The 13,146-nt window shown below is 37.2% G+C and overlaps 1 pseudogene; it reads right to left on the bottom strand.

The window, feature by feature from the left end:
- Nucleotides 1-315: 315 nt before the first annotated feature.
- Nucleotides 316-13,146, bottom strand: part of LOC149186972 (mogroside I-E synthase-like) — a 55,609-nt pseudogene continuing 42,778 nt past the window's right edge.

Consider the following 13,146-nt stretch of genomic DNA (forward strand, 5'->3'; position numbering starts at 1 on the left):
CCAATGTAATTATACTCCCACTTCGAAGTCAAAATGTCATTTCTGAAATATATATCATCAAGATTCTCCAACGAACTTTATTTTACCAAGTCTTTGAAAAAACCAACATCTTTTTATTAAAACAAAAAAAGAGGAGTCCATGGAAGTTTGCAGATGTATATTTTATTTAATAATCAATAATTTCGTACAACCATGATACAACCCAACCCATTCTGCGTGGCAGACCAAATGGTCCAAATAGCCTGCCATCCTCCACGGAGAGTATGACATTAAACTATGAAATTTAACTCCCTCTTAGGACGGGGGAGGGAAGGATCATGTAGCTTTGGAAAGGACGTCTTCAACAAATTTGTTTAGATTTGTATAAGAAGAACCACCTTCATTCATTGCACTTTTAGCCAATTGTTTCCATTTCACAACATTCTGTTGGGTCCCCATAATACTAGTAATTACCCCATTACTATTGTAGTTGCATCCCTTATTAATATTGTTTTGCCCCTATTATCCCCATATTGTTATTACTGTGCCCCATAGAATCCCTCTATTGTTATTTTTGTGGCTTTATATTATTATTGTTAGGTCGGCTGGGTTATATTGTGACTCGTTAGTGTTGTGGGGAAAAATGCCTATGCAGGACGATCCTATCCACCTAAGGTGTGACAGTGCCTTAGCAACAAACAGAAACAGCTATCATAGTATTCTTCCTTTATGAATTAAGAATGAAGAGAGATGGATGGACTAACCGGTGTCTTCTGTTTGTCCCTCGATCCAGTTTCTCTTCTCTTGGAGGGTCTCCAGCTACTTGCCTTCTCGCTCGCCCAGCTTCAAGAGGTTTCTGCAAGATCACAAGAAGAGAACACTACACAAGACATGGATTCATATTCATAACTAGTTCAGGATTAGAAATAAACTAAACATACTAATGCAATCATACATCAAAGATACATCAGTATATAGGAGAAACCAAGATAGCTTTATTGATGAATAACAAGGTTCAGGAAGAGATACAACCCAGAGGGCTCCAATCTAGCATCTCCTTCCCAGCAAATGGAATTCCTATCTTCACCCCCTTCAAAGCATTAAGCACCCAATGATTCCAATCTCAAACCAACAACAATTCTTTGCAATAACAAAATTCCAGCCTCTAGATCTCATGGAGGAGAGATCCATATATAGATGTTTGGAGAGAGGATGAGTCAGCTTGAGATCTGACTAGTGTCCTCTCCCTCTGTCAGTTCTTGATTCCACTTGGAGGTTCTTGCTTCCACTTGGAGATTGGGAACCTCTTACTCATCACTAGTCGAATTCACTGAGGCAAGTGTCATTGAGGAAGATTCTGGAAGCTTCCTGGGTCTTGACACCTCTTGGAATGAACTTGCCATTTGTCAACTCTCGCTCAGCACACCCTGGTAGTGCTTCTACCTGTGTTGTAGTGCAGGTAGCCAGTGTTGGCTTTGACATTCAGCGCAGATAGCTAGTGGAGCCACTGAATTGATCCTGAATTGACTTGTTTTTGAGCAGTTTCTGGTGGAGAACTTCTGTGAATTGCTGTGGTTTGTTAGCCTTGTTCTTCTAGGGGTAGGAACAACATGTTTAGGGACTTTGGATCCCTTAGATTATGGAAATTTCATGCTCAATGCTGTAAGGCACAAAAATGTCTATAACACTTAGACTCCTATATATAGAAAGGAGGTTTTGTCATTTGAATCATCGAAGAATTGTTCATTTATGTAATGTAAAGGAGGTTGACCCCTCAAAGAGGCTAAATTATAAGGCGTTGATCTATCTTTTCTATCTTTTCTTGAGCTCGTTTCATAACATTTGGTATCAGAGCTTTGGATTCTAGGGTTTCGCTGCTCCAAACAGGTCATCGTGGCATTTTCGCTATAAAAAATTTTCTGCGACATTTCAGAAGTTGCAAAAAAAGCCTGTTTGAGAAGAAATCGCGTTGAACCTCAACTTCAAATTTCAGAGCTTTTCGCGCTATATTTGCGGAGATATGATCTGAGGAAGTTGGTCTTTTTGTAGACTCCTGAATTACATTCCAAATAGATGACCTGGGGTAATCTTCATAACTTTCTCTCTGAGGATCAGATTGAAATTTCGTAAGAATTTATAGAAATAGGATGAACTGTAGTTTGTTGTATGCATTTTTCAGATCCAAAGGTCGAAATAGTGACTCGTGGCATGCCGTACAAGTTCGTTCTATTGAACTAGTCTATAATCAAGTCACTGTGGGAAATTTTGCATAAATCTTCCTTGGAGAATCCAATTTGGGTCAGACTTGTGGCATTGGAAATAGGACACAGAGGGACATTGCAGGTCACAAATTTAGAACTAGATGATCTAAAATTACAGAGATACATCAGAGGCAATATCGAGCTCCTACAAAGTGAAAAAAGGTGTGTAGAATTTCTTAAATTTTTGCTTAAGCTTGGTTTGAAAATTTATTTTGAAGGAATTCAAAGGGCATAGTAGAGCATTATTATCGGTAACTCATGCCCCGAGGAAAGAAAATTCAAACATCTAGTAAGCAACCTGAAAGCTCTAGCATGACTCATGAAGAAGAGGAAGAAATGCTACATGATATATCAAAATTACAAGAACAAGTGCAACAAATGTCACTGTCACAAAAGCTAACAGAAGCTAAGATAAATGGCGTGGAAGCTAAGATGAATGGCATGGAAGCTAAGATGGACAACTTGAAAATAGATTTGAACACAAATTTGATGACAGGCATGGCAGATTTGAAGACAGATTTGACAACTTTTCTACAAGAAATACTTACCAATGGTGAAAAGGTAGTAAAGGAAACTCATGATGCGAACAAAAGAAATGTTAATCATGATTTCTTAGACTCTAATGTGGGATTGAAAACCCACCATATTCCAAAAATCGATATGAGGAAGTTTGATGGCAAGGATCCTGCAACATGGATATTACAAATGGAGCAATTTTACGATCTCAATAATGTGCAAAACACACAAAAGGTACGTATCGCAACTTTATATTTGGAATCAAATCAGTTTGTATGGTATCAATGGCTTTGCTCTCGTAAACAAATTGTCACTTGGGAAATTTTTACAGAAGAATTGATAGCACATTATGAGGATACAAAAAGCAACACTTTTTTTAGCCAATTGATAAGTCTCAAACAAAAAGGTTCAATAATGGAGCACATTGAGGAGTTCCAAAAATTGAACATAAGGGTGAAAGATATTCCAGAGGAGCATAGGATTGATGTGTTCATAGGGACTTTAAGGGATAATATCCAACATGATGTTCGCCTTTGGGAACTTGATTCATTAGAGAAGGCATTCAGGTTAACAAGAAAAATGGAAAGAAAAATTATGGAAACCAGGAAGCATACCACTCACAACTATAAAGATGGAAGTGTGGTTGCTCCTAGTCTTCCATAACCTATAACGTTGACACCACAACAATTCGAAGAAAAAAGAGCAAAAGGGATTTGTTACAGTTGTGATAGCAAATACACTAAAGGTCATAAGTGTGCTGAGAAGAAATTATTCTACATAGATTGTGAAGAGGAAGAAGAAAAGGAGCAAGAAAGGTCAAAAGAAGAGGATATACTCCAAGAACAAAGCCTAGATAAAGAAGAAATGAATCCGACCATATCTTGTAATGCATTGGTGGGAATTACCACTCCTCAAACCATCAAGATAGAAGGACAAATCAAGAAGAAAAAGGTACTAGTGTTGATTGATTCAGGAACTACCCACAAATTTATTCATTGTAAGGTAGCAAAAGAATTGAATTGCTTCTTATACCCAGCACCAGAGTGTCAAGTGATGGTTGCAAATGGAGGAACAATAAATTTCTCTGGAAAGTGCCATAATATCAAGCTATCGATGGGAGAATATGTATTGACTAGCCCAATGCTTCCCATTCCAATGGGAGGTGCTGATGTTGTACTAGAAGTACAATGGCTACAATCCTTTGCTACAATAGCTTTCAATTTTCAAGAAATTTTCATGAAATTTTCTGTGGAAGGAAAGGAAGTTGAATTAAGGGGTATTGCAGGGAAACCAGGAAAGATAATTAGCTCTAATGGTATGACAAAGGTTCTAAAAAATGAACAAAGGGGTGTAATTGCACAATTATGTTCGCTAGATGTTTCCACATTGCAATCATCTATTTCTCTAGATCTCCAAAAAGTCTTGGACAATCATTCCAAGGTATTTGAGACTCCTAAAGGTCTCCCACCTATTAGTGATCATGATCATGCTATTCATTTGATTCGAGGAAGTGTTCCTCCAAAGATCAGGCCATATAGATATCCCTATGCCCAAAAGAGTGAAATTGAACGTATGGTTGCAGAAATGCTAGAGGTTGGTATAATTCAACCGAGTCAAAGTTCTTTCTCTGCTCCAATAGTATTAGTGCACAAGAAAGATGGATCATGGCGCATGTGTCCAGATTATAGGGAGCTCAACAAGCTCACTATTAAAGATAAGTTTCCCATTCCCATAATTGATGAATTAGTGGATGATTTGCATGGATCAATTTACTTCACCAAGTTGGATCTTCATTCAGGATATCATCAAATCATAATGACGACTGAAGACATTCCGAAAACAACATTTAGAACTCATGAGGGTCATTATGAATTTTTGGTCATGTCTTTTGGCCTTACCAATGCACCTTCAACATTTCAAGGTTTGATGAATTCCATTTTCAAACCATTCCTTAGAAAATTTGTGTTAGTATTTTTTGATGATATACTAATCTATAGCAAGTCTTGGAAGGATCATGTTGAACATGTTGACAAGGTGCTACAACTATTGGAGGAGAAACAATTATATGCAAAAAGATCCAAATGTTTCTTTGGAGTACAAGAGGTGTAATATCTGGGTCATATTGTATCTCATGAAGGAGTTAAGGTAGACCCTAGAAAAATTAAATCCATTAAGGAATGGAAAATCCCCACATCCATAAAGCATCTGCGATGATTTCTCGGGTTGACAGGGTATTATCGCAAGTTTGTTAAGAATTATGGGAGAATAGCAGCACCTCTAACAACATTATTGAAGAAAGATGCATTTTCATGGACTCCAGAAGCAACAAAGGCCTTCGAACATCTTAAAGAGGCAATGTGCCAAGCACCGGTCTTAGCTACACCAGACTTCAAAAAAACCTTTATTGTGGAATGCGATGCTTCAGGAAATGGAATTGGTGTTGTTTTAATGCAAGATGAAAGACCCATCACTTTTGAAAGTCGTCCAATCAAGGGAAAGTTTTACACAAAGATATTTATGACAAGGAAATGTTGGCAATACTCCATGCACTTAAGAAATGGCGACCCTACCTAATGGGAAGACACTTCAAGGTAAAAACGGATCATGATAGCCTTAAATACTTTTTAGAACAAATATTATCCTCTGAAGAGCAACAAAAGTGGGCCACAAAGATGTTGGGTTATGACTTTGACATCATCTACAAAAAAGCGAAGCAAAATGTGGTGGTAGATGCACTCTCAAGAAAGGATGAGGATGTGGAAGCATTGTTGTGCCCCATTTCTATTATCCAACCAGATTGGATAAATGAAGCAAGGGAGGAATGGAAGAATGACAAAGAAGTATGGGCACTTATTCGAAAGTTACAACAAGATTCTAGTACATCTGATACACTTAGCTGGCAAAATGATTCTTTATGGTACAAAGATCGCTTATACCTCTGTAAGAATTCCCAACTAAAACATAAGATTCATATGGAATTGCACACTTCTCCCTTAGGAGGGCACTTAGGATTTTTAAAAACTTACCACAAGGTTAAGAAGGAATTTTTTTGGGATGGCCTTAAATCAGATATTCAAAAATTTGTGGCGGAATGTTTGGTTTGCCAACAAAATAAAGTTGAAACAATTAAGACACCGGGTCTATTACAACCTTTATCCATTCCAAGCCAATGTTGGGAGGAGGTTTCAATGGATTTTATCATAGGTTTACCCAAGTCTGAGGGAAAGAGTGTCATCATGGTGGTAGTTGACAGACTTACCAAGTATGCACACTTTTGTGCATTATCACATCCATTTAAAGCTAGTATGGTTTCTAGTGCATTTATGGAAACAATTCAAAAGCTACAAGGAAACCCAAATATTATTGTAAGTGACAGAGATCCCATTTTCACTGGAAATTTTTGGACATAATTATTTTCTTGTCTTGGTACTCAGTTAGCTCATAGCTCATCTTATCATCCTCAACCTGATGGGCAAAATGAGATAGTAAAAAAATGTTTGGAAGGATATCTTCGTTGCTTTGTATCTGATCAACAAACACAATGGGTCAAATGGTTGCCTCTGGCTGAATGGTGGTATAACGCTTCCTTCCATACAACAACAAAAATTACCCCATTTATGGCACTTTATGGATACCAGCCACCATCCATCACATCATATTTAAGAGAAAATTCTAAGGTTCAAGCGGTGGAACATCACATCAAACATCAACAACAAGTCCTCCAACTCTTAAAGGAAAACCTCGTGTTAGCACAGAATAGAATGAAACAACAGGCAGATCAACATCGCAGCGAAAGAAGTTTTGATGTAGGTGATTGGGTATTCCTATGGCTACAACCATATAAGCAAATGTCCCTCAAGCAAGCTAAGAAGGATAATAAATTATCACCAAAGTATTATGGTCTGTACAAGGTGTTGCAAAAGATTTGCACTATGGCATACAAATTGGAGCTTCCTGCAGCTTCTCGATTGCACCAAGTTTTCCATGTTTCATGTTTAAAGAAGGTTATAGTCGAAAAGCTCCCAATTCAAACAATATTTCCAGAACTTGACGAGGAAGGGAAAATTATATTGGAACCGGAAGCAGTCACAGAAACAAGAACTCGACAGCTACGAAATTGATCAATTTCAGAGTATCTTATCAAGTGGAAGAACTTATCCGCTGAAGATTCCACATGGGAGGATGAGAATTTTATACAGAAGCATCCAGAACTACTCAAGTGTTGAGGACAACACTTTTTTGAAGGAGAGGGGCATGTTGGGTCCCTATAATACTAGTAATTACCCCATTACTATTGTAGTTGCATCCCTCTTTAATATTGTTGTGCCCCTATTATCCCCATATTGTTATTACTGTGCCCCATAGAATCCCTCTATTGTTATTTTTGTGGATTTATATTATTATTGTTAGGTCAGCTGGGTTATATTGTGACTCCTTAGACTCTTATATATAGAAAGGAGGTTTTGCTATTTGAATCATCGAAGAATTGTTCATTTATGTAATGTAAAGGAGGTTGCCCCCTCAAAGAGGCTAAATTCTAAGGCATTGATCTATCTTTTCTATCTTTTCTTGAGCTGGTTTCATAACACATTCTTTTGTACCTCTTCTCCCGCTTTATTCGTCTTGTCAATAGTCATTCTCATACATCTCTCGATCTCATCCCTTCCCACAGTCCCATCCTCTCCCATTCTCATTTTCACTCCCACCTTCCACACATCTGTAAGGAAATTCAAATTGGTGGTCTGATCGGTCCAGACACCCAAGGTCGGCATTGGAACTCCCAAACTCAAGGCCTCCAGGGTGGAGTTCCAGCCACAATGGCTCATAAAAGCAACCACAGATGGATGAGACAACACGTCCAGCTGAACACACCAGCTCACCATGAGCCCACGGCCCTGGTTTTTCTCCGCCACTACTACATGTAGGGGGGTTTTAAGACAATATTTAAGACAATATTTGAGTCAATTGTCTTAACTTAAGACAAAAAGAAACTTGTGTATTGTCTTAAATATTGTCTCTAAGCAGGTGTGTCAAAATATAATGTCTCAAAAATTTGTCTCTATAAAGACAATATAGAACACATATTATTATTGTCTCTATAAAGACAAGAATTATTGTCTATTAAGAGACAATTTGATTTGTCTCTGTAGAGACAATTTCATTTGTCTCTCTAGGGACAACTTCATTTGTGTCTCTTTAGAGACAATTACATTTTTGTCTTTTTAGAGACAATAGCTGAGATTAAAAACATATTGTCTCTATAGAGACAATATGTCCATAATTAAAACTATTGTCTCTCTAGAGACAATATAAAAAATTATTTAAAAATAAATAAATAAAATCATAATTCAAACTATTGTCTCTCTAGAGAAAATATAAAAAAATATTTTTTAAAAAATAAACAAAATCATTTTGAATGTTCTTTCAAAGTAGTTTCACATTCAAAGTTCACAAATAGTACTCGTGTATGAGAGAAACCACCACAGAAATTCGTGTCTGATAGAAACCAGTGCATATGGGTTATTAATATTACCTTTGTTTAGCAAGAGGGGATTCAATTCATTACTAAATTTATGCCCAAGTTTTACTACTTCAAATGGGAGTCAGAAGTTTGGATTTAAGATGCTACCTTAGCTTTGATAAGTGTTCCATCTCCCAGTTTTACTATAGTTAAAGAAGAATCTGTAGACTGTTGAATGGAAATGACTTTAGATTTAGACAATGCGAATCCTTATGCAGAAATCAATCGAGAGCCCAATTAATGAAATGGCGATACATTTATTTGTTCAACAGACAACATACCCACAAGAATACCTAGGCAGGCTTGATAGCCACAGTTATCAACTGTACAAGATTGTAAGAATTTCGTTGGTGGCAGGTATGGGTTAGTTTTATGCTTCAATCATGTTAACAAAAATATAGCTTCATCGCTCAACTGGATTACGCAGTATTATAGAGTGAGTATGATATATGGAACTGGATTACACAGTATTATAGAGTGAGTATTCTTTCGCTTGAATGGTCTGTAATGGAACGTTTTTATACCCACCCAGTTTTTTGCTAAAGCAAGTATGGATCCTTCTATTTCATAAAACCAAAAAAAAATAGTGTACAATTTTACATGCAAGGAGTATAAGACCTCCAGGTCAGAACCTTATAGGTATACAAAGAAACCTGAACCCATGGAAAAACGAACAAAAATGCAATCTGGCTTCCAGAAAGCACGTGAACTAACTAGCAACACCACTTTAGGAAAAGCCCTGTTCATCTGAGCCATCCAATAAAAATCATTAAGATCAACGGTCGAGGAGGATATCGCTCCGTCAAAAAGACCGAAGTATAATAGTACTGCCCCCCAAGTTGCACAAACCACCGCAACCGTCGATTGTCATTGAATAAATCCAACGGATGATGTTGATATCACACGGGATAAGAAGGGCCAACGTTAGTGAGCGGGGAAGAGCGGTTTTCGAAACCCTCTCCCTGCCATGTGTTTGAGGGTGAGTGGCATCGTTGTGTTTTCATCAAAACCTCTTTCCAAAAGAAAGTTGAACGATCATACAGAAACCACCTGGGCGGCGGTAAACCATGCCGAAACTCAAAAATCTTGAAGGACCGTCCGCCGGAAGAAATAGGGCTCTGTCTGCACTTGTGGATATTCCTTGCCCGAACCTGGAACCCTGAATAGATGAGGGGTTTGTCACTGAATGAAGATCTGAGGGACTCGTTTCGATCCCCACGATAAACAGAGAGCATCCTCTTGTTTGCTCTAGGAATATGAGCAGCCAGACTAGGTATCCGCCACGCCATAGAACATCTATCTGATAATGATGACACATGCAGATGTTGAAAGCAAAGGTTGAGTCAAATTGATCCCTGGTCCAAGGCTCTATCTTTAAACTCTAGCTTATCATTTTCCACCTATTCTTGAACAACCTCCTTTAACCTGCTCTGTGGCAGCTCATGCCAATTTGATGCCACTTTAATCTCTGTGCTGATAACACCCTGGTTGGCAAGCAAATCAGCCACTTTGTTCGCCGACCTACGGACATGCTTAAAGCCAACTGTACGGAGGCTTTGAAGGTGGTGTTGGATCCATTGAAATCCTTGATCATTGTTATTTTAACTTCTTTTTCAAAATATTTTTGATCATTGTTGAAAATTAATACTCTGAACAGACTCATCACAAATATTCTTTAACTGATCACTTATCAAAAGCTTATGAGGTTTCTTATGTAGCCCATGAATTATTTTGATTTTAACCGAGGAAGACTCGCTTATTACGTTTGATAACAAAGGCATTAGCAATGGGTTCTACAACAACCCACTTCCCTTTTCTAAGTACTTGCAAACCGCTGACATCGCCTTGCATTAGAACAATGATGCCACCTGCATCTGAATGGATTCTTAAAGCAAGGGTAACATCTGGGTTTGGGCATGGTGGATAGTAATTTACAAGTAACAGCTGTCTGTGTTCCCCAAAAATATTATTCAAGTAATCAGAATGGAGTCCTAGAGCTTCAGAAATTATAGCCAGTAGCCTTAAACACAGTGCCCTCACCTCCACAACGTACTTGCCTGCAATTTCCCTGTAACAAAAGCTTCAATATTATATTAAGCCAAATGAGTTATGATTGCTACTTTAATGGTTGATATAAGGTTAATGGCTACCTATAGGCTGCAGGATTTTTAGGCCAAGAGTCGATGACTTCGTGTAATGGAAAACAAGGGTGTCTCAAATAGTCCCTCTAGTTAAGGACTTCATCTTTGTGAATATTGAAGCTTGTAGCAAGCTAAGCCAGTTGCTTTGGATCCTCTGAATAGAGGCATGCATGATCTTCCATCGGCATTTTGAAGAATTCTTTGGCGATTCCCATCATGTTTTTCATCACCCTCTCTGGTACCCCGTGGTTCACTATCTGATCATATCATGCAGCTTCAACCATATTAATACTGAATTTGAACAGAATTTTTTTTAAGAATTAATGTTCATAATTGAGATTTTGGAAGTTTATTGAGAGATATTATGAGATTCAAAATTCAAATCTTAAAATTCAAAATTCAAATCTTCAAAACAGTTTATATCGCAATATCATGAGATTCAAAATTCAAAGCCTCATGAATCCAATCCCTTCCGCAAAAAAAATCATAACTTGGGACATTGGAGATTGAAGGTTGTACCTAGAAAAAGCCATCCTTTGGACATGCACGTTGGACTTTTTGTATGAAAGTGGTTCTGCTAGGGCCATCTAGGTGTTTCAAATCCACCACTGGAATGCTCTCGCAGAAAGATACCTGAGACATGTTGGGTTGCTCCTGGGGAGGCAAAATATATTTTTTCTGCACCTCAACATTGTTTGTTCCATTGCACAGTAGTTTCTCTACACCATTAGCATTGGTCTCAGTGTGAAGATCCATTCTAGAGGACATGCATCTTTCTTTCCTCTTGATGTTATTGCGAATACAATCTTTTTTCCATACAGATGTTGCACGACTTCTAATCGAAGTTAGAAATTGCAAGTTCACATTGTAGAAATTGCAATCTGTAGAGCCCCGAATGTAAATAGAGGCTATATGTAGGGTCAACCAATAGTTTTTACCATGGAAACATTGACAGTTGCAACAGAAAGTGTCCCGGATGAAAAAAATATTGCAAAGGGAGGATTTGGACCATATACAAGGTATTAGTGCTTACTTTATAATATCATTTATTCTGATAGTCTAGCAGGTAAACTGTTCATCGTACAAGCTTTATATAAACCAATTTCAGAGTTAAAATAAATCCTTAGACATAGCTAGAATTTTCAGAGAAAGTTTTAACAAGCCATAATATATTACAAGCAACAATCATCGCAACTAGCATTTCCCCCAATAGTACACAACGAAAGGCACTTGAGCATTCTTGAAATATTTGAAGAGTACCAAAAGTTCTTGTGCAAAATGTGCAAGAGTATATAACAAAAAAAACTATTTTAGCATATAAAAATAGCTCTGTAATGGAGTTGAACTAAGATATCTTAGCCAACTCCACCGATGAAAACATCTTCACAGTACCCAAATCACATATAGAGAGATGTGATAATGTTATTCTAAGCCCCAAATACAAATTAGAATTAAATGTCATAACTCAAGAGCAAACTCCAATGATACGAAACTAATTGAATCCACCAATCCCTAAATATGCAAAAAGCATCTTAATAAAGCTATTCAAAAGCATCATCATCATCATCTGGAAGGGGTTGGGCCGCAGTTGCTACAAGTTCTACCTTGTACCTGACAAGATAAAATATTGTAATCCAAAGTTTCAATCTTTTAGAAATGGAACAAATTATTTCAATAAAAGTTAACAAAAAATAATAAGGAAATAGCATTCTACTTACTGCTACTGGGTTGCAAGGTCTATCTGAACCTCAGGAGGATCAAGAACAGGTGACTCCACAAAATCAAGGTTTGGATCCCTATAAAAATAACCCATTATAGAATCAATGCAAATTTTTTAATATAACATTCATATTAGGGAGCATCAGAAACTAGATTAAAGGCTCACCCTGAGAGCTTCCATGCCAAGTACAGGAATGGCTTCTCAAAGTTGTAGTTACTTTTTGTAGATATCTCATAGTACTGAAGATTCTTCTTTCTATGAAAAGTAACTTGCTTAGCTTTCACTTGCCTATTCTTCACATCAACCTTGTTTCCACAAAGAACAATACGAATGTTCTCACACACCCTGAAATTCACAAAGATATTTAGCTAATTGGTTCAGGCAGTTGTGCCACCACACAATTAAGGAACCTTCATTTCTACTTAGAGATCCAACCCCTCTGCAAAAGAAATACCTGCAAAGATCTCTGTGCCACGTTGGGACATTCTTGTAAGTCAATCGTGTAGTAACATCAAACATGATAAATTCACATTGCCCATGAATAGTACAACAAACAAAATCCCAATTAGTAAATAAGAAGGAAACAAATAAATAGAAGTGGAAAAAAACGGAACCCTCGCCAATTCAATCAAGAAAATGCCAACAAAAACAGGAAAAGCAAACTAGTATTGATCAAAACAACCAATAACAGAGTCTGTCTATAAATTCAAAATTAAACTAAATTAAAATTAAAATAAATATAAGTGGAAAAATATAGAACCCTCGCCAATTCAATGAGGAAAATGCCAATAGAAGTAGGAAAATAAAACCAATATTGATCAAAACAACTAATAAGAAAGTCTGTCTATAAATTCAAAATTAAATTAAATTAAAATTTAAAATAAAGACATAAATGAGTAAAACAGAGTGCTGATAAAAAGGAACCAAAAAAGGGCTCATAGTTGCTCCATTTTCATTGATATTGAGGTTAAAAGGTGTTGCTACTAAGCCCACACTACATACATATCA

The sequence above is a fragment of the Pinus tabuliformis genome, chromosome 3_1 (genome assembly GCF_031772625.1).
Source record: "Pinus tabuliformis cultivar Carrire ecotype Pingquan chromosome 3_1, CPIR1, whole genome shotgun sequence".
Taxonomy (NCBI): Eukaryota; Viridiplantae; Streptophyta; class Pinopsida; order Pinales; family Pinaceae; genus Pinus; species Pinus tabuliformis.